This window comes from Cupressus sempervirens, chromosome 4, assembly GCF_028749045.1.
Source record: "Cupressus sempervirens isolate cs-2001-9-10 chromosome 4, ASM2874904v1, whole genome shotgun sequence".
NCBI classification, from domain to species: Eukaryota; Viridiplantae; Streptophyta; class Pinopsida; order Cupressales; family Cupressaceae; genus Cupressus; species Cupressus sempervirens.
In genome coordinates this window covers 380,877,232-380,900,788 of record NC_143121.1, presented here as the reverse complement: position 1 = coordinate 380,900,788, position 23,557 = coordinate 380,877,232, and positions in this window count along the sequence as shown.

Here is a 23,557-nt window from a genome sequence, read left to right as displayed (position 1 = left end):
TATTTTGTGGACACCTTGCAGCAATATGACCTACTTCATTGCAATTGAAACAAATGATAGGAAACTTACCTTTGAATTTACCATTACCTCTATAAAATCTTCTAGCTAGCAATGCTTCTAACTATTGTACATCCTCCTCATCTATGTTGCTATCACTAGGTGCATATTTAATCTTTCTTTTCATCTTCTTTGGCTTCACTTCTTTAGTATCCTTCAGTAATAGCTTGGCCTTGAAAGCAGATTCAAGGTTCTCAGATCTGTAGTTATCAAAGTTAGATAACTCAAATGTAGTAAGCCTACCCACTATACCTTCAAGAGTGACTTTGGTTCCTGGTATGCATCTTAGTTCTTGGATGGCTAATACTCTGATGGTATAAATGGGGAGAAAGGTTCTTGAAACTTTTCTATTAATAGTTTCATCATCTAGAACACCATTAGCACTTTTTATTGAACTTACTAATTCTTTTATCCGAGGGCCATATTCGGCAATGTTCTCAACTTCCTTCGTTCTCATTTCATCAAACTTTCCTATGAGGATTTCTCTTTTTGATATTTGGAAATTTTGATCTCCTCCAAAGCTATTTTACAAGCCTTCCCACATCTAGAATGCAAATTTACATCCTTTAATGTCATCAAACTTGATATAACTAAGAGTGGAGGCAATCTCCAACATAGCTTAATTATGCTCCTTCTTTTTCTTCATATCTTCTATAGTGGGGACACTAGCTAGACCAACATGTTCCACTATGATTTTTGTTTTTCATGATCACCTATAGATCCAAGGTTCAACTTCATCAAACTTTTCCATGTTGCAAAGTTATCCCTGTTGAACTTGGGAACTTCCCTCTTAGACATCCTGATCTTTCCTGCATCTAGTGCCTTTAAACCAAATCAGTAGAGGGCTCTGATACCAATTCTTAGAAATGCTTTTAGAATAACTAAGAGGGGGGTGAATTAGTTATTCAAGGTCCAAAATTGCCTAATCAAACTTTTTCACTAAGCATAGCAAGCCCATTCAAACTAATCATGCATCCAAGATAATTCTTTCAACCTAGCAAGTTACTAATAAATCAATATGTAGAAATCAAACACATTGATTTATCTAGAAACCCAATTTGGGAAAAGCCACTAGTAACATGCTACCTTGTTTCTCACCCTTCTGAAGTGATGCATTGTGAAAGACCTACCCTGTTAAAGGCTACAACATATTGTTAGATGTGACCTGGTTAAGGGATTTAAAACACCCTATTAGGAGTGCGCTTGGTTAAAGGACTTTAGAACATTCAACTTGGAATTTCATCTTGTTAAAGTATTTCTCAATGGTTGTTAGGCCAACCTAAGTCCATAGGATTTTTTCTCAACTGATACAATTGCAAGAGAGTAGCAATTAGGACTTTTGACCTAATACAACTCACAACTTAACTTGTAGATTTTAGATCACAATTCTTCTCACACCTTTTCCTAGCCTTCAATCTCTACAGCTCTGATAGCTTATCCTCCTTTTAAGCTTTGTCTCCTTGAGTCTTCTTGCTCATTGTTCCAATCAATCTCTTCTCTGTGGTCACTTATTGAAGTAGATTTTCTATGCTTTGTCCTTCCCTCTCTGTGTCTTCTTTTTGAGACTTCATATTGTAGTAAAACACTCTCTAACCACACTATTCGATTATTTGACCTGTAACTTCTTATGTATAAGTTTAGAATACTTTTCCCACTCTTTCTTCCCACTCATGCTTGGGTTTGAATTGATTTGATAAGATATGATGTATTTTCCCTCCATTTTGTTTCTTCTAGAAACATCATGTGGAATCCACCTGTATTTGCCTAAAAGTAGTTAACACAGAATTTTGTAACACTAGCTCACCATCCTTATCTTCCAACTAGTTCACAAAATTCAAGGTAATAACCTTATCATCTAAGATATGGTGAATCTTTGACTTTTCAAATAATGCAGTAGCTTGGAATTATTGAAATACTAGTGCTTAGCACATACTATGTTACTCGACACCTTCTATGGATTCACTCAGCATCTACTAAATTTTACTAATGCTCGGCATCTATTACATTTTTCTTGCTCCATACCAATTGATTTCTTGGTTCCTAAACACTTTCACTCAACACACACTAGATTTTACATTTGCTTGGCACTAACTAAAAAATCTACTCAACATGAACTAACTTTCTCAACACCCACTAATGAGTTTAGTCAAGCTTTGCAGACATCCTTGTTACAACTTTTTCTTCTAATGTTTCTAAGTGTGACCATCCTCTGTATCTTCAAGTATATTAATAAGACATCATTTTACCATTGTCTTAACTAATCCTTGTACTTAATTACAACATCATAACTTAGCCTTTCCCTTAGGTGCTTTTGTTACATCTTATTGATTAACTCCTCTTCATTAATCAACTAAGTGATAGTACTTGGATCTTATAAGAAATTGTCATTTGAGAAAATAGTAGGTTTGACAGTAGTGACAAAACAATGACTGAAAACATTCTTTATCAACAATCTCCCTCTTTTAATAGCTTCAACACTAATCTTTTCAATCATATTACAACATTACAAACTATTATGTTTCTTTTCCTTTTTTGTTTGCACTAATTTGTTACTACTGACAGTCTCTATAGTTCCAATATTTGAATGAAGAGAAAGGGAACATTTAACCGTAGGCATAAATCTTATTGCTATTATCCTCAATCTTGTATTTCACCAATAGACAAGTTTTTCTCTCTCTCTTTTTCTTCTACTGCCAATTGTGCTGAATTGAAAGTATTTTCTATTATATGTTTAGGTTATCCAAGGGGGGAGAAGACTTAAAATTTCTATTTTTTATCTTCTTGTTGGCAGTATCCTACATTTAAATATTGGTGGTCATGTATATATGTAAACTGCCTAACATTATTATCCTATACATTCTTTTATTAGTTTATTTTAGAAATGAATTGTTGCTTTCTTAAACATTTATCATTTCTTTTCAGGTCCTTGTGGAAGGTATTCTAATTGAAGGGAATTCCTTGTCAATTGATGAATCCAACATGAGTGGGGAAAGAAAATTTGTATGAAAATCTCTCTTATGTTGTGTCAATGGCATGTTTTCAAGGTGATAGATATCTTATAAGTTTTTGATGTTAGTTGCTGGGATATTATAATTAGCTTAACTCTCTAGTTTGGCTATAGGTTCATAGAGATTTAAAAAAATCCATTTTTTATGTTTAGATGTAAGGTGGCAGATGGCTATGGAAAAATACTGGTAAGTATTTATCTTAAAGAAATAGTGTTATGAGTTTCTATTGTGTTTAATCAATTGACATATCTTACTAGATTATCATAGGTTGCTAGAGTAGGATTAAATATTGAGTGGGGTGTTTTAATGGTGAGTATATTAGAGGATAATGGGAAAGAAACTCTTCTGCATGTTTTTTCCTGGACCCTTGTTGACTTATCAAATTATCCATTATATCTATTCACTACTATTAGTTTTAAGCTCAAATTTTGAACACACAAAAATGGTTCTTGTTATAATAGGTTCACCTAAATGGTGTTGCCACATTTATTGGCAAGGTTAGACTCATAATTGTAGTTTTTGTATTAATTGTCCTTTTGATAAGGTAAGTAAAATACCTTAACCTATTATGTTATAAATTATTTGTCTTTTTCACTTTCATGCATTTCATATATTGACCATGTTCTATTTTTCCAGGTACTTTACTAGACATATAGAAGATAGTGTGGGAACTAGAAAGTTTAAGGTAGGAAAGAATAATTTTGGAGATGCAATGAATGGGGTTGATGAAATATTTTCTATTGTGGTGAGACAACATTTTATAATTTCAAAGTAACTTTTTTATTTTATATTGGAATGGATAAATCTTCCTATAGCAACAAATATGGCAATTTACAAAATTGTGAAAAAACTTAAAGCCTTCCATTCCCCTAATCATTTTTTGATGCCTTTATTTCCCCTAATCATTTTTAACCTATATTCTAATCCTTATTCAATACTATTTTGGGTTGTGGAGTCCTAGAGATTACTGGATGATAGAATTTCTTCTTTGGGCAAGGGCTAATTATGCCTAGTTAAAGGGTTAGGGGGTGAAGGATGTGTTCGCCAGTCAGGTTGTGAAATTTTGAGAATGATATCAAGTTAGTAACCCTAAAAAGGGTATTTGAAATTATAAAAACCTTGATAGGTTGTTTGAGGATTTAAGGAGACAATTGCTTATTTCAGTGTTGGAAGGGCTACTAGGCAGGCCTAAAAAGGCTATAGAAGAGAAAGGGTTGAAGATGAGTGGATAGGAGTGAATGAGAAGTTTTAACATGGAAAATGTACCATGTTGAGATGATCTAAGGTGTTAGGATCAAGGTGTGAAGCCTGGTTGGAGTTTTAGTATGGTGGAGGCACTAGGTGCACTAGATCCCTAGGAGGGTATTGGTGCTTGGAGATATGGGAACAAAGAAAAGTGTTAGTAAACTCATGAGAATGGTTGCATGTGTGACTTAAAAAGTTATAGAACTCCATTTTATCTTTTAGTAGGAATGATTCCTTGAATTGATTCCAAGTTTCTTGTAGAATCCTCGAGTTAAATTAGTTTACTTAAGGTGACAACGGAGGGCTCTACATCATAAGTGGACTACATACCTTTGAATCAAAATTATTGATTGCTACTTGCTCCAAAGCACCATAAATCCTAAAAAAAGTTTGTACTTTCTCATTGTGTTCATGTTCCTTGCACCTTAGGAACTCTTCTTCTCATCAACCATGTCATTGACATTCCCCATGCCATCTTATCATCCTGCAGTGAACTCATAACAATCTCTTTCCCATTATTATTAATAACATAAGTATTTTCTCTTAAATAATACAAGGCCTAAAAATCAACTTTCCATACAATACCCAAGATTAGATGACATTCACTCAAGGGCACAACATCATATAGAATAGTATCACAATATGAACTAATACTGAAATAAATATATGCTTGTTCTTTGACATTGATCCACTGATCAATATTCATTCCATAGACTCTATAAGGTTTACTATGCATTATCTTTTCTATATTAAACTTTCCAAATATTTCATCTAAAACAATATTACTAATGGAACCACTAGAAATAACAACCTTGAATACCTTACCCCTACATTTGCATTGTGTCTTGACTATGGATGACCTTTGAATGCACCATGCATCCATATTTTCTTCCACAATGAACATTGTACCTACTTTAAAATCTCCTTGCAATCAACAACCTTTGAACTCACCTTCAATTCAATCTATACCTTTGTCCTTGTGGTCTTTGATATCATCATCTCTTCTATTCTTGTGCTTGTTGACTTCTTTGTAGTTCTTCTTCTGTGGACATCTTATAGCAATGTGATCTACTTCATCACAATTGAAACAAATGATAGGAAGCTTATATTTGAATTTACCTTTGCCTTGGTGAAATCTTCTAGCCAACAATACTTCCAACTATTCTACATCTTCCTCATTAGTGTTGCTAGCACTAGATGCATATTTGATCTTTTTCTTCTTCTTCTTTGGCTTTACCTCCTCAATGTCCTTTATCATTAGCTTGGCCTTGAAAGTAGATTCAATGTTCTCAGATTTGTAGTTATTAAAGTTAGATAACTCAAATGTAGTAAGCCTTCCTCCTATTCCTTCAAGTGAGAGCTTGATCCCTAGTATGCATCTCAATTCTTGTATGGCTAATACTCTAATAACATAAATGGAGAGCAAGGTTCTCAAGACTTTTCTATTGATAGTTTCATAATTTAGAGTACCATTAGCACTTGTTATTGGACTTACTATCTCTTTTATCCTACAGGCATATTGGGCACTATTCTCACCTTCTTCCATTCTCATTTCATCAAATTTTCCTCTGAGGTTTTATCTTTTTGCTCTTTGGACATTCTCATCTACTTCATAGATATTTGACAAGGCTTCCCACATCTGTCATCCAAATTTACATCTTTGAATGTCATCAAACTTAGCATAACTGAGGATAGAGGCTATCTTCACCATACCTTGATTATGCTCCTTCTTCATCTTCATTATATCTTCTACACTAGGAGCACTAGTTGGATCAACATTTTCTACTGTGATTATTGTTTGTGCATGATCACCTATAGATCCAAGGTGTAGCATCATCAAACTTTACCATGCTACAAAGTTATCTCTATTGAGCTTGGGTGCTTCTCTCTTAAGCATCTTCATCTTTCTTGATCCTAGTACCTTTAAATCAAATCAGCAAATGGCTCTGATACCAATTGTTAGAAATGTTTTAGAATAACTAAGAAAGGGGGGGGGGGGGGGGGGTGGTGTGGGGGTGAATCAATTATTCAAGGTCCAAAATTTCTAATCAAACTTTTTCACTAATTATAGTGAGTCCACTCAAACTACCATGCATCCAAGCATAAACCTTCATCTTAGCAAATTAATGTAAATCAATATGCATAAATGAAACAAATAACATAGTGATTTACATGGAAACCCAATTTGGAAAAGCCACTAGTAACATGCTACCTTCTTTCTTACCCTTTTGAAGTGATGCTCTGTTAAATGCCTACCCTGTTAAAGGCTACAACACGTCATTAGATGTGACCCTGTTAAAGGATTTCAACAAGTTACTCCTAGTCTGGTCACCCTTTCCTATCAAATGTCCATTAGTGTCATAGATTTTGGTAGTTTTGTTTCCAAATTCTACTCTGCATCCTACATTCCCTAACTATGACACACTCAGTAGATTATAATTCATAAATTCAACATAATATACATTGTCACATGATATATTCTCTGTGAGTTTAATGCTGCATTTTCCTTTGATTAGACATGGAGCATCATTTCCAAATCTAATACTATTACCATCATATTGAATAAAGGTGATAAACTTACTTTTGTCTCTAGTCATGTGATGAGAGCATCCACTATCTATGATCCACTTATCATTCTTGTTGACATAGGTTACCAATGTTGTTTTCTCATCTTCATCTAATTCATCTTTCATGGCTACATAGATAGCTTCATCATTATTCTCATCGGAATCTTCTTCTTCAACAATGTAGCACTTTTTGTGTTTTCCCTTGTGGTCTCTGCTATCATCATCTCTTCTATTCTTGTGCTTGTTGACTTCTTTGTAGTTCTTCTTCTAGGAACATCTTGCAGCAATGTGACCTACTTCATTACAACTAGAACAAATGATAGGAAGCTTACCTTTGAATTTATCTTTTCCTTTGTGAAATCTTCTTGCCAGCAATGCTTCCAACTATTCTACATCCTCCTCATCAGTGTTGTTGTCACTAGATACATATTTGATCTTTCTTTTATTCTTCTTTGGCTTTACCTCCTTAGTGTCCTTTATCATTAGCTTGGCCTTGAAAGTAGATTCAATGTTCTCAGGTTTGTAGTTATCAAAGTTAGATAATTCAAATGCAATAAGCCTTCCTACTGTTGCTTCAAGTGAAAGCTTAATCACTAGTCTACATCTCAATTCTTGTATGGTTGATACTCTAATAGCATAAATGGGGAGGAAGGTTCTCAAGACTTTTCTATTGATAGTTTGATCATCTAGAGTACCATTAGCACTTCTTATTGCACTTACTACCTCTTTTATCCTAGAGGAATATTGGGCAATATTCTCACCTTCCTCCATTCTCATTTCATCAAATTTTCCTCTAAGGCTTTCTCTTTTTTCTCTTTGGACATTCTCATCTCCTCCATAGATATTTGACAAGGATTCCAACATCTAGCATGCAGATTTACATCCTTTAATGTCATCAAACTTGGCATAACTGAGGGCATAGGCTATCTCCATCATAGCTTGATTATGCTCCTTCTTCTTCTTCTTTATATCTTCTATAGTAGGAGCACTAGCTAGATCAACATGTTCTCCTATGATTGTCGTTTGTGTATTGCCACCTATAGATCCAAGGTGTAGCTTCATCAAACTCTTCCATGTTGCAAAGTTATCTCTATTGAGCTTGGGTGCTTCTCTCTTAGGCATCTTGATCTTTCCTGCTTCTAGTACCTTTAAAACAAATCAGCAGACGACTTTGATAGCAATTGTTAGAAATGTTTTAGAATAACTGAGAGGGGGGGTGAATTAGTTATTCAAGGTGAAAAATTGTCTAGTCAAACTTTTTCACTAATTATAGTGAGTTCATTCAAACTACCATGCATCCGAGCTAAAACCTTCATCTTAGCAAGTTACTGTAAATCAATATGCATGAAATCAACACATAACATAGTGATTTATGTGGAAACCCAATTTGGGAAAACCACCAGTAACATGCTACCTTCTTTCTCACCCTTCTAAAGTTATGCCTTGTTAAAGGCCCATCCTATTAAAGGCTATAACACATTGTTAGATGTGACCCTGTTAAATGATTTCAACACCTTGTTATGAGTGTGTTTGGTTAAAGGACTTTAGAACATTCAACTTGGAATGTCACCCTATTAAAGGATTTCTTAATGGTTGTTAGGCCAACCTAAATGCATAGGATTTTTCCTCAATTGATACAATTGTAAGAGAGTAACAATTAAGGGCTTTTGACCTATTACAACTTACAACTTAACCTTACATATTTTAGATCTCAATTCAGTGTACAAATTTTTTTGGGCTTTTTATATCTACATCTCTGACAACTTGTCCTCCCTTTTTGTGGTTACTTGATCAAATCAAAGTCTTAGTGCTTTGTTCTTCCTTACTGTGTCTTCTTCTTGACACTTCACACTCCATCAACATCACACACTTTACTGCTCTCTGCTACTACTCAATCATCTAACCTAAAACTCCTTATGTAGAAGTTTGTAATTCACTTCCCACTCTTACTTACCGCTCTTGGGTTTGAATTAATTTGGAAAGATATGATGTACCTTTCCCTCCAATTTGTTTCTTCTAGAAAACTTCATGTGAAATCCACGTGTATTTGCCTAAAAATATTTAACATGAAATTCTATGACACCAACTCATCATCCTTATCTTCCACCTAGTTCAAAAAATTTGATGTAACAACGTTATTAGCTCAGATCTGGCAAATCTTTGACTTTTCAAATAATGCAATAGCTTGACACTATTGAAATATTGGTGTTCAATACATATTGTGTTACTTGGCTCTTGAACACTGCTTGGCACATACTGTGAATTTACTTGACATCTATTGAATTTTAATGATGCTCGACACATACTATATTTTCCTTACTTGACACCTAAAATTTTCTTGGCTCCAACTGATTGTTTGGAACCTAAACGCTTTTACTTGGCACAGACTAGATTTTGCATTTCCTTAGCACTAACTAAAAATTCTACTCAGCATGAACTAACTAGCTCAACAACCACTAATGAATTTTTTCAAGCTTTATAGACATCCTCGTTACAACTTATTTTTCTAATGTTTCTAAGAGTGACCAGCCTCTGTATTTTTGAGTATATTATCAATACATTATTTTACCAATGTCTTAATTGATCCTTATACTTTATTACAACAACATAACTCAACCTTTCCCTTAGGTGCTTTTGTTACTTCTTATTGATTAACTCCTCCTCATTAATCAACTAAGTGATAGTACTTGGATCATATAAGAAATTGTCATTCCAACAAATAGTAGGTTTAACATTAGTGACAAAATAATGATTGAAAACATTCTTTATCAACTTCATCATTCTTCAACAATGATCTTTTCAATCACATTTCAACAAACTCCCTCTTTGGCATTGATGGAAAACCAAACTGATCAACTAACCAAGCTGATCAATCAAGTTACCATAATACTAATATGTCAAAAAAAAAACTTTTTGTCAATTCATATCTCCCTCTTTCTATCACATCTCCCTCTTTGCTGATACAAACTATTTCCTTTGAACTATCATCCAGATTTTTCTGTTGCTCTAGCTACTCTCTCTTAGCTATTGTTTCATTTTCTAATGATTCTCCCTTTATATGTTTGATCCTCTATTTCTCCCTTTGACTAATAAGTTTCTACTATCTCTCCCTTTTATCCTTTAGATCAAATTCTACTATTTGATTAGTTCCATATCTCCCTCTAATATTCTACTATTGATCAATTTCTGCTATTTCTTCGTCTTTTACAATAATGCCAAAGATGTATCATGTTGATATAGACTTCACATCTTCCAATCTTCTCCCTTTGTCACCATGCTTATGACTAATTTGGAATCTTACTTCTTTGATATCCTCTTCATCAACTTTCATTATTTCAATAGTCAATATTTTGATGTAGGGCAATTCTATTGTTGCTCAAATAGCTTGGGATAGGGGTTTTACCCCTAGCTTACCTCTAAGATAATCAAAAGCATATTTAGGTAGTGGTTTTGTGAAGATACTAGAAATTTGTTCTTTTTAGTGATTATCTTCCATCTTCACTTGTTTGTCTTCCACCAGTTCTCTTACATAGTGATACTTGATTGCAATGTACTTAGTTTTTGCATGCATCATAGGATTCTTGGATATGTTAATGTCACTTGTGTTGTCACAATAGAGTATCACTATCTTACTTATCTCTTCCTTCATTCCTTTCAATAGGTGCTTGATCCACACAATGTTAGTACAATTGATGGTAGCTACAACATACTTAGCTTTAGCTATGGACTATGACATACACATTTTTTTCTTGCTAGTCCAAGTGACTAGTCTCTTTCCTAAGAAGAGTGCTCCTCTATTGGTTCTTTTTCTATCATCAATTATTCCTCCCTATTCTACATTAGTGTAGGCATTCAACTCAAACTTTTCACTCCTCTTGTAGTACAAATCATACTCATCTGTTCCTTTTAGATACCTCATTATTCTTTTCACTACCATAAGGTGATTTTCTCTTGGATTAGTAGAAAATCTTGCTACTATCCCAACAACTAATGCAATGTCAGGTCTTCTATATACAACATACTGTAACTTTCCAATCATGGACCTATACATTGTCTGATTGACTTTAGTAAACTCATCATTCTTAGATAGCTTGTGTCCTATTACCATTGGTGTGTTGATAGGTTTGGAATCCTCTAAACCAAATGTCTTGAGTATCTCTTTGATATACTTTGATTGGGTCACAAATATACCATGCTTCAGTTGATGTACTTGTAATCCAACAAAGAACTTTATTTCTCCAAACATTGGCATTTCAAATTCATGTTTCATTTTGTCAGAAAAATCTTTGCTTGGTACTTCTTTTCCTTCAAAAATTATATCATCCACAAATATTTCTAATATTAGGATATCCTTACCTTCTTCTGATTTAATGTACATGTTGTTGTTGTCATGTATTCTTTCAAAGCCTATCTTCACCAAATATTTGTGAAGTCTTTCATACCAAGCTCTAGGAGCTTGTTTCAATCCATAGAGAGCTTTGTGTAGCTTGAAAACCTTATCCTTGTTGTTTTCATCAACACCCTTTGATTGATTTATGTAGACTTCCTTTTCCAATATACCATTCAGAAAACCACATTTTACATCCATTTGGTAGACTTTGAAACTTTTGTAGGTAGCATATGCAAGTAGAGTTCTAACTCCTTCCATTCTTGCAACAAGGGCAAATGTTTCCCTATAGTCTAGTCCTTCCTCTTGTGCATAGCCCTTGCATACTAGTCTAGCCTTACTTCTTGTGATCTCACCATTTTCATCTCACTTGTTTCTAAACACCCACTTGATTCCAATCACATGCTTATTTGTTGGTCTTGGAACTAAAGTCCAAGTCTTGTTCTTCTCAATTTTCTCTATCTCTTTTTTCATTGCTTTTTACCAATCATCATCTTGTAGAGCATCATTAACTGTCCTAGGTTCAACTTTGCTAAGTAGACATGTGTCACTTCTAAGTCTATTTCTTGTCATTGGTCTGGCCTCTTTGTCACCAATGATTTGTTCTGTAGGATGGTGCCTTCTCACATACTTTGATAGCCTAGGTTTAGTCCTTGTTTCTATGTTTGGTCTTTCAGCATTAGAATCACTGTGCACATCTCTATCAGGTAACTCTTCATCTCTTTCATGTGTGCTGATTTTAGAGTTAGAATGGGCATTTCCTTCATTCTACAACTCAACATCTGAATGCAACTTGACATTCACTGGCTGTGACTCGGCTAATACTGAAATTTGTTGCTGATTCCCAATTTGATTGACAACATTCTCTTCATCAGACATTCCTTCATAGCAGTATACAAAGGATTTGTATTCTTCTAGTTTCTTGATGGATTCATTATGTTGAACTTCTACATGCTCATCAAAGTTTACATTTTCACTTCCCACAACTTTGTTAGTGTTAGTATTTAAACACTTATAAGCTTTTCTTCTAGTGGAGTATCCAAGGAATATGCCTTCATCACTTTTTGCATCAAATTTTCCATTCCTAGACTCTTCAAAAATATAGCACTTACAACCAAATACTTTGAAATTCTTAACATTAGGTGAGTGACCATACCATAGTTCAAAAGGTGTTGCATTAGTACCTTTCTTGATTTGAACTCTATTGAGGGTGTAGACTATTGTACTTACAACTTCTCTCTAGTACTTGAGTGCAACATTCTTTTCCATCATCAAGATACTGGCATAGTCAATCAATAATATGTTTCTTCTTTCTAATATACCATTCTATGGTGGAGTTCTAGGTGCTAAAGTTTTTCTTTTGATTCCTCTATCATTGTAGAATACTTCAAAATCTCTTGATGTGAATTCACCTCCTCTATCAGTTCTTAGGTATTTCAAGCTTCTTCCTATTTCTTTCTCAACTCTGGCCAAGTACCACTTAAACATTTGATATGCATCAGACTTTTTCTTTAAGAACATGATAGTCATCATTCTTGAGTAGTCATTTACAAATAGCATTATATACTTATCTCCTTTGTAGCTCTATACTTCAATTGGAACACATAAGTCAGTATGAACTAACTCTAGTACTCCTTTGGAAGTATAGGTCTTCCTCTTGAAACTAGACTTTGCCATCTTCCCTAGTTGACACTATTTGCACATTGTGTTGTTAGGCATCTCTAGTTTTGGTAGTCCCCTAACTTTCTTCATTTTGCTAATATTGATCAAATTGTCAAAATTCACATGGCATAGCCTCTTATGCCACAACCATACATCATCAAATTTTACAAAAAGACAAGTAACATCTTCCACATCTAGATAAAACAAGTTACTCCTAGTCTAGTCACTCTTTCCTATTAGATTTTCATTAGTGTCATAGATGTTGGCAATTTTGTTTCCAAATTCTACTCTGCATCCTACATTCCCTAACTATGACACACTTAGCAGATTATAATTCAGACCTTCAACATAATATACATTGTCACCTAATATCTTCTCTATGATTTTAATGTTTCCTTTTCCTTTGATTAGACATGGAGCATCATTTCCAAATCTAACACTATTACCATCATATTGAATAAAGGTGATAAACTTACTTTTATCTCCAGTCATGTGATGAGAGCATCCACTATCTATGATCCACTTATCATTCTTGTTGAAATAGGTTACTAGTGTTGTTTTCTCATCTTCATCTAATTCATCTTTCATGGCTACATAGATAGCTTCATCATTATTCTCATCAAAATCTTCTTCTTCAACAATGTAGCACTTTTTGCCTTTGACCTTGTGGTCTCTACTATCATCATCTCATCTATTGTTGTACTTGTTTCCTTCTTTGTAGTTCTTCTTCTGCAAACATCTTGTAGCAATGTTACCTACTTCATCACAATTAAAAAAAATGATAGGAAGCTTACCTTTTAATTTACCTTTTCCTTTGTGAAATCTTCTAGCCAGCAATGCTTCCAATTGTTTGACATCCTCCGCATTAGTGTTGTTATCACTAGATGCATATTTGATCTTTCTTTTATTCTTCTTTGGCTTTACCTCCTCAATGTTCTTTATCATTAGCTTGGCCTTGAAAGTAGATTCAATGTTCTTAGATCTATAGTTATCAAAGTTAGATAACTCAAATGTAGTAAGCCTTCCTACTATTCCTTCAAGTGAGCGCTTGATCCCTGGTATACATCTCAATTCTTGTATGGCTAATCCTCTAATAGCATAAATGGGAAGCAAGGTTCTCAAGACTTTTCTATTGAAATTTTAATCATCTAGAGTACCATTAGTACTTCTTATTGCACTTACTACCTCTTTTATCCTAGAGGCATATTGGGCAATATTCTCACCTTCCTCCATTCTCATTTCATCAAATTTTCCTCTGAGGCTTTCTCTTTTTTCTCTTCAGACATTCTCATATCCTCCATAGATATTTAACAAGGCTTCCCACATTTTGCATGAAAATTTGCATCCTTTAATGTCATTAATGTCAGCATAACTAAGGGAAAAGGCTATCTCCACCATAGCCTAATTATGCTCCTTCTTGTTCTTCATATCTTCTATAGTAGGAGCACTAGCTAGATCAACATGTTCTACTGTGATTGTTGTTTGTGCATGATAACCTATAGATCCAAGGTGTAGCATCATCAAACTCTACTATGGTGCAAAGTTATCTCTATTGAGCTTGGTTGCTTCTCTCTTAGGCATCTTGATCTTTCCTGCTTCTACTACCTTTAAATCAAATCAATAGATGGATCTAATACCAAATGTTAGAAATGTTTTAGAATAACTGAGAGGTGGGGTGAATTAGTTATTCAAGGTCCAAAATTTCCTAATCAAACTTTTTCACTAATTATAGTGAGAACATTCAAACTATCATGCATCCAAGCTTAAACCTTCATCCTAGCAAGTTACTATAAATCAATATAAAGAAATGAAATAAATAACATAGTGATTTACATGGAAACCCAATTTGAGAAAACCATGAGTAACATGCTACCTTCTTTCTTACCCTTCTAAAGTGATTCTCTATTAAAGGCCTACCCTATTAAAGGCTACAACACATTGTTAGATGTGACCCTATTAAAGGATTTCAACACCCTATTAGGAGTGTCCTTAGTTAAAGGACTTTAGAAAATTCAACTTGGAATGTCACCCTATTAAAGGATTTCTTAATGGCTATTAGGCCAACCTAAGTCCATAGGATTTTTTCTCAACTGATACAATTGTAAGACCGTAACAATTAAGGGCTTTTGATCTAATACAACTTACAACTTAAGCTTGCAAATTTTACATCTCAATTCAGCTTACAAATTTTGTTGGGCTTTTTATCTCTGTAGATCTGATAGCTTGTCCTCCCTTCAAGCTTTGTCTCCTTGAGTCTTATGCTTGTTTTGCCAATGCAATCTCCTTTTTGTGGTTACTATTACATATTGTGCCCCCTACCAAATATTTGAATTTTAAACACTTGCCTGCCCAATGATCACTTTCTAGTTTAATGTTATTTTAACATCCCAGGAATATCAAAAAGATTAAATGATTGGACCTTATAATATTTAACTCCCTGTGCATTTTAATATTTTTGCAAGCCCACAAGTCCCCATCATTGGATCAAGATAGATCAACGGTCGGCACTATCTTGCTATGGGAAGTTTCACGTTCTTTTACCATAGCGACATAGTGCCTTTTGGCTGCATGGCTAGTGGGTCCTCCTTTTCCTTGATGTTTCTCTGGTACCGAGTTTTGATGGATCCCCAGAGGGCGCTATGGTGCTATCAAAAAATTTGTGTTCAACTCGCTGATTGTGCTGACTCTTAGGCTAGAAATAAAGGAAAACTAGGGTTATCTTGCGAATCTGATCTTCATGATCAATTCCAACCACCAAAAGTGAATGTGAAGCATGCAAAGAAACTCTACCCCCTGATCCAACCTATCTACTTGGTTAGAGCATAGTTATGGAATCATTTCTACCTTTTTAAGGCCCTATTTTAGTTAAAAATCAGATTTCATGGTACCAAAAAGCTATATTCAGATCGGATTTTCTTCTGGATCCCCATGAGTGTTCTCTGTAGGACTTTAATGTAGTGGTTGGGGAGTAACTTCAATTGGAGGACATCTTAGTTATGCCTGAGCTATAAAGGCAACTTCTAAAAAAAAATTCTGGGTCGACCTTTCTCTGTTTCTCTGTTATTGCTCTGTAGATTCTCAGTGTAAATTCCCTAGTGCCTTTGAACTACATGATTTTCTGCCCTATCTCTTTCAGCCATTGGTATGAAAGTGCAAGAACTTTTTGCCTCTTACTGGTGTTTTGTAGAGATCTATGATCTGCATGACTGTATCTCCTTAGCCTATGAATGATAACATAAGTGAATCTCTCTTTCCTTGTGTCATTCATCTTGATCTTCTAATCTGCATGTGATTCTTAGATTAAAGAAAGTCTGAATGTGTATATCCTTGGTTTCATTCTAGTTGAATAGTGCATAAATGGGCAGAGATTGGTCTGAACACTCTATTTTGGTGCATCACCTCCCTAGATTAGAATAGGTAGAATTTCTTTCTTGCATCTCCTTCTCCCTTTTCATCTCCAAGAGTAGTTAGGTGCACCTTGATAGTAAGATGAAGTTGCCTTCTTCAGAGACTCAACCTCACAGTTCAAGTCCCATAGCTTGGAGGTTGTTTCCATGTGTCACTAGGTTGTCCTCGTGCATAGGCTTTGGACAAGGGTGCAAACCTAAATGACAATAGTTCTTGGCATGCCTAGTAGGATGCACCTTTCAAAAAATTTCAAGCCTACTGGTGTCAAAAGGAAAGATTTCAAGATCAATACCGAGGAGATAGTATTGGCTTTAGTGTTTAAGCCTTCAAGAGGCTCATTCTTAAAAGTACTTGGCAACTCTGAGCTTCAAATACATATTTAATTTCAGACCAAAGTTGCAATGATTCATGCCCAAAGCTAAAACAAGGGCATCTTCTAGAGGTAAGTTTCAGTATCAAGAGCTTTCATTTTCAAACCCTAGAAGAAGGAAGACTAGAGTATCTTTATAACCAGTTAGGAGTGCAATAGTAACAAATACACCTACAAGATCTATCTCTACTCCTCCTACTATTAGATCTCAACCTAGAGTGCCATCAATACATATCAATAGACCACTTTTCTATATGGCATTTCCTAGAGCTCATACTTTTGCCACCTTTAATGGTGGGAGCCCTCTCTTATTAGCCCAAAGACATGACATACTAGTAGCTACCCTCAAAAGTATCCCAGAGTTTACTGGTTAAACTTCTATCTCTCCCTTAGAACACATTCAAGAGGTTGCAAATGTCTACAATATCCATGGTATTATAGAGGATAATGTTGTAATTAGGCTCGTAGCCTCATCCTTGAAAGGAAAAGCACTACAATGGTATAGAGGTTTAGCTCATGGTTCTATAACAGATTGGGATGGATTAGGAGCAGCATTGTGCAAACATTTTGAGGATAAAAGTGACTATTTATCACTTTTAGAGTAGTTGACTACTATAAAAAGAGCCCCCCATGAATGTATGACTGATTTTAATTATAGATTTCAAAAGACATGGGGTAGAATACCTACTTAGTGAAGCCTACCCCTGGTAATGCCTTCTTGCATTACCTTAGACCTTTTAACAATTATATTGCCACTATAATCCAAACTATGGGAGGAGATACCTTGCCTAATGCTTATGACATAGCAATAAAATTAGAGAACATCCTAATACAAGGAGGTAAGCTAGCTCCAAGGCCTCCTATGCCTTTCTTCCTTGATGTTCCAAATCATCAACTAGCAATGGCTCCTCTTCCCACAACTTCTACATCACAATCCCTTGTCCCAGTCCCCTGGGGTAGATGAAATCAAAGAGATGATGCAATCTCTGATGCAAAACATGGATAAAAGGGAAAAGAACCTAGAGAAAAGATTGCAAGATTATGGGAAGAAGCTGGAGGATAACTCCTCTATGATGCAGAAAGTAAGCAACAAGGTGGTGACTTTAGAAAGATAGCAAGCTCAAGGTAGTAAGCCTCATCAATTGCAATATCAAACTCCAAGCACTGGTAGGCCTCCAAATCCTAATCATTGGAATAATTCTTTTGATCAGAATAGGCAGGGTGGCCATGCTTCAACCTCAAATGTAAACCAAAGTAGGGCCATAGTCCCTCAAAACAATAAGGCTCAAGATCAAGATTTTTGTCCCTCCTATAACTACTCCTATGCCTATTTTATGTGTCAAAATGTTGAATCTTTTATGGCTTTGACAGTCCAAGAACCTACAGCAAAACAATCATACAAGGAGGACCAATTTAAAGATGCCTTAGATATGCAAAGATAGGGTGATTTCTCTTTTATGAATCATCAGATGGAGGAGCACTGTAATGTAAACCAGGATTCCATTGCTCATAACACTAGAAGCAAAAGAAGAGCTATGGAAGATGTTGTCCCTCCTCCTCCCAATTAGACCTCAACTTCAAATGTGATATCTCATGAGAAAGCAATAAATAATCAATCAAGTACCTTTCAGTAGCAAAGGCAAAATCATGGCATAAAGGATGCAAGTGACCCTTAGGTTATTCCATCTCAACCTCATACAATTGCAGCTCCCAAGGGTTCTACCAAAACACCTGCTATGCCATTCAGTGTGGTGGAGAAAATCAAGCAGACAAATGTGAATATCTCCATGTGGGATGTTGTTGCTACTATACCCATGCTGTTGCAACAAGAATTGGAAAGAATTGAACCAAAGGATTAGACACTCAGCATGGAAAGTGCCACAAGCATAGTACAACCATCAAGGGAGGTAGAAACAAGTAAAAAGGTTAAACCTCCTCCATTCTATGTTTCTCTAATTATAGGGGGCAAACTAGTCCATAATTGCATGATTGATTTAGGGGCTAGCAGTTCAGTGATGCCTAGGTGTGTTGTTGATGCTTTGGGAATGAAATATGAGCCCATTGTTAGGGATGTATTATAGTTGGATGGTAGTACTGTCAAGACTATAGGGATCCTTAGGAATGTGGAGATGGCCTTACATGCATGCACTGGTTGTACTGTAACCCAAGATATCTCTATTGTTGAGGTCAAGCCATATTTTGCCATCTGTCTGTCAAGAGATTTTACTGCCCAAATAGGTGGTTTCATATCTTTTGATTGATCATATATGTCTTTTAAAATGAGATATGGAGCCAATGCTTCAATTAGAGCAGAGCCTCAAGCCCTCCATCATATTGAATCTTACACTCCCAACCCCATCAACAAGAAATTCCCTATCCTAGAGATGGATGAGAATGACTTAGTGAATGAGCCCACCACTCCCCTAACAGAGATACCTAATTTTTTCTTGGATGAATGGGCTAATGCATATCAATTTGACCCTATGTCAAAAACCCTAGAGACAGGTCTCAGTACATATTGTATATTGGAGAAGGATGCTTTAGTTTCCAATCTTGTGAAGACTAAAGAAGATATGAGTGGGATATGGAGTATGTACTTTGATGGATCAAGGAATAGGATTGGGTCAAGGGCCAGTGTGATGATGATTTCTCCTACACAAGTAAGTTACTACTTCTCCTTTAGGCTCCAATTGAGTTGCACTAATAATGTAGCCTAGTATGAATCCTTGATTCAAGGTCTCCTACTTGCTCAAAAAAGAGGAATCCAAGCCTTAAGGGTTTATGGAGATAGTGAGTTGGTGGTTAATCAAGTCAGAAATTAGAATACCACCAAGAATGGTTTTCTCAAGTCTTATAAAAATAGGGTATGGGATTTTCTTGAGGGTTTTAATGCATTTAATATTCAAAGCATCCCTGGAAAAGAAAACAAACACACTGATAGACTTGTAGCAATAGGTGCATCTTCTGATGTGTCAGGGAATCTTGGGGAGGAGAAGAAGCAACAAATCAGAGTGGTAGTAAGGCCTACTATCCCTGATAACAACATCCATTAGCAAGTGTTTGAATTTTATTAGAAAATCGTCAGCTTCTTGCAGAATGAATTGGAATTTTTAGAGAGAAATCAGTCAAGACTGGAGGATCAATATGGTGATCAGATCATTCATCTCAATTCTAACAAATTGCCTAAGGATTTCATTACCTTAGAAAGTGTTTTCAATCTTGATGACCAAACAAGAGGCAGAGACATGAACCTAGCTACTGATGAAGATGATCATTTTCTAGTCATGGTTTCTGATGGAAAATTCTTGAACATGGGTAAGGTATGTTCTGAAATTGAGCAGGAGAGTTTTATTCATATATGTCAAGAATTTAATGATATGCTTGCCTGGATATATGATGATTTAAAGGATTTTGACCCCCAAGGTTGTTTCAGCATACCATAGATTTAATTAATGATGTAAAACCAGTAAGACAAAAGAAGAGGCCAGTGAATCCCAAGATTGAACCTTTAATGAGAAGAGAGCTATCCAAGTTGATTAATGCCAATATAATTTTCCCCATCAAAAACTCGTCATGGGTAGCAAACCTTGTCCCTGTTAGGAAGAAGAATGGAGAAATTAGATTGTGTGTGGACTTTAGAGATGTTAACCAAGCTTCCCTTAAAGATCACCATCCTCTCCCTTCTATGGAGTAGATTTTGTCCAAGGCCAGTGGTTCAAATAGATTTTCATTTCTTGATGGATTTTCTGGCTACAATCAAGTGCTGGTTAAAGAGTTTGATAGGTACAAGACTGCATTTACCACTAAATGGGGTACCTATGCTTATTGTAAGATTCCATTTGGGCTAACCAATGTAGGTGATACATTTTAGAAGGCAATGGAGATGGCCTTCAAAAGATCTATTTACAAGTTTGTCTTAGTTTATCTTGATGATGTCATTGTGTATTCAAAGGATGTAGAAGATCATTATGATCATCTAAGACAAGTATTCTTAAGATGTAGAGAGTTTGGGGTTTCCCTTAACCCAAGCAAGTGTGTCTTCACTACTAACCAAGGAAAATTATTAGGACATATTGTATCTGAGGATGGCTTAACCATTGATCTAGAGAGAGAAAAAGCAATACTTGCCCTCCCTCTTCCTAAACACAAGAAAGGGCAGCAAAGTTTCCTAGGTAGGATAAATTTTGTGAGAAGATTTATTCCAAATCTTGCTACCATGGTGAAACCTCTTATAGCTATGCTAAAGAAAGGTATGGTCTTTGCATGGACCAAGGAAGGGAAGGAAAGTTTTGAAGAGATCAAGGCAGCCATAGCCTCGGCCCCTACTCTCATGAATCCAAATTTTGAGAAAGATTTCATCCTTTATACCCTAGGTGGTGAGTCAAGCATTTCTACTACCCTAACTCAAGGAAATGATAAAAGTGACAAGAAACCCATAGCTTTCTTCAGTGAAGGGCTTAAAGAGTATGAAGATAAGTATAGTTATGTTGAGAAACAAGCCCTTGTAGTCATCATAGCTTTAAAGAAATTTAGACACCTCCTATCTTATAATAAGATTCATTTGTTAGTACCCCATGCCAGTGTGAAGGATTTCCTTTTGAGCAAAGATATTAGTGAGAAAAGAGTTGGCTGGATTACTAAAGTGATGGAATATGATATTGATATTCAGATTACCAAGCTAGTAAGAGGGAGGGGGTTGTGTAAATAGATGCTATCATCTCAAGAACCTGATGAGGAATCTGTTATGATATTGACAGAGCAACAAGAGTTAAGAAATAGTGACTCAAGGAGTTGGATGGATGATATGATAAAAAAATTATTAGGTAATGGATACCCTCAAGGATTAGATATAACTAAAGGGAGATAGTATAAATAAAAGTCAATTCCTTATGTCATAGTTGACGGTGTCCTCTTTAGAAAAGATTTTAATGGAGCCCTATTAAAATGCCTTGATACAGACCATGCTGAAAGAATGACCAAAGAGCTTCATGATGGTCCTGATCGTGGTCACTTCTTAGCTAGAACAACTACAATGAAGATCATGGGGGCTGGTTACTTTTGGCCATCCTTGTTCCATGACTATCATAAGTATGTGAAGAAGTGTGAAAAATGTGCCTTCTTCTCTGGCAAACAAAGACTTGTAGCTCTTCCCCTTCACCCTATTCAGGTGGACCACCCTTTTGCTCACTAGGGATTGGATTTCATAGGACCTATCAATCCTCCTTCCAATTTTGGTCACAAGTGGATTTTAGCTACTACAGATTACTTCACCAGATGGACAAAGGCAATTTCATTGAAGGATGCCACTAAATCTTCAGTTGTTGAGTTCCTTGATGGAATTGTGACCAGGTTTGGTGCCCCGTCAACCATTATTTCAGATAATTCAAAGTCTTCTATTGGAGCTCAAATTTGTGCATGGGTTGTTGACCACAACATTTACTTGAGCACATCATCAAACTACTATCCTCAGGGTCCTCAGGGTAATGGTTTGGCTGAGTCCTCCAAAAAAGAACCTGATCAAAATCATGAAAAGGACAATAAAAGATAACCAGAGGTGTTGGCATAAAAAACTGAAGACTGCACTGTGGGCTGATAGAATAATGCCTAAAAGATCGATAGGGAACTCACCATTCATGTTGGTATATGGTAGAGAAGCAAGGCTTCCAATTTCATTAGAGTTTCCCTCCCTAGAGCTAGCTCATTAGTTGGAGTTGACTGAAGATAATGCCATAGCAGTAAGAATGGTAGAGCTAATGGAGCTAGAAGAGAAGAGAAGTAAAGCCATGTAGACCCTAGAGACACACTAGCAGCAAGCAAAAAAGAGTTTTGACAGGAAGGCTAGGGTCAGAATCTTCAGGGAGGGAGATTTGGTTTTGAAATGGGATGCAGATAGGGCAAAACCAGGGAGGCACTCAAAATTTGACACATTATGGAGTGGCCCCTATCTAATTATCAGTTGCAAATAGGCCAATACTTTTCAGTTAAGTAGGCCTGATGGTGAGATTCTGCCTATTCCATTCAATGGGATCTATCTCATGCCATGTTTCTGAGGGTTTGAGATTCCATGTACATAGTTAGCTTAGTTTCATTCTAGTTTATTCCCTACTTTTCCAAGAAGTGCACGAGCACAGGGTTGTCTCCATGAGATAGCTAATTTCTTGAATTTTTGTGGTTGCAAAAAGGAGGTTTTGGTCTCTAGTTCTAGTTGTAGAGACAAGGGTTTCAGGGTTTTCCTCTCAGAGGTAGGGTTAGGGTTTCACAGTATACACAGGATCCACATCTTTTTGACTCTATAGCCCAATGGATGCATGAGGTCACTGGTCTATGCATAGCAGGCTAGCATCCCCTCTAAGTCACCAAAAATGTTACATATTGTGCCCCCTACCAAATATTTTAATTTTAAACACTTGTCTTCCCAACGGTCACTTCCCAGTTTAATGTTATTTTAACATTGCAAGAATATCAAAAAGAATAAATGATTGGACCTTATAATATTTCCTTCCCTATGCATTTTAATATTTTTGCAGGCCTACAAGTCCCCATCATTGGATCGAGATAGATCAATGGTCGGTGCTATCTTGCTATGGGAAGTTGCAAGTTGTTTTACCATAGCGACATAGCACCTTTTGGCCATGTGGCCGGTGGGTCCTCCTTTTCCTTGATGTTTCTTCGGCACCGAGTTTTGATGGATCCTTAGAGGGTGCTATGGCACTATCAAAAAATATATGTTCCTCATCATTAGCGAGATAGTGTGTAGATGGAAAATGATACTACGGCAACATCAGAAGGAAGGTGGGTCCCAAACATGCCCTATTGGATATCAGTGGTGGAATTTGGCACACATGGGAAGTTG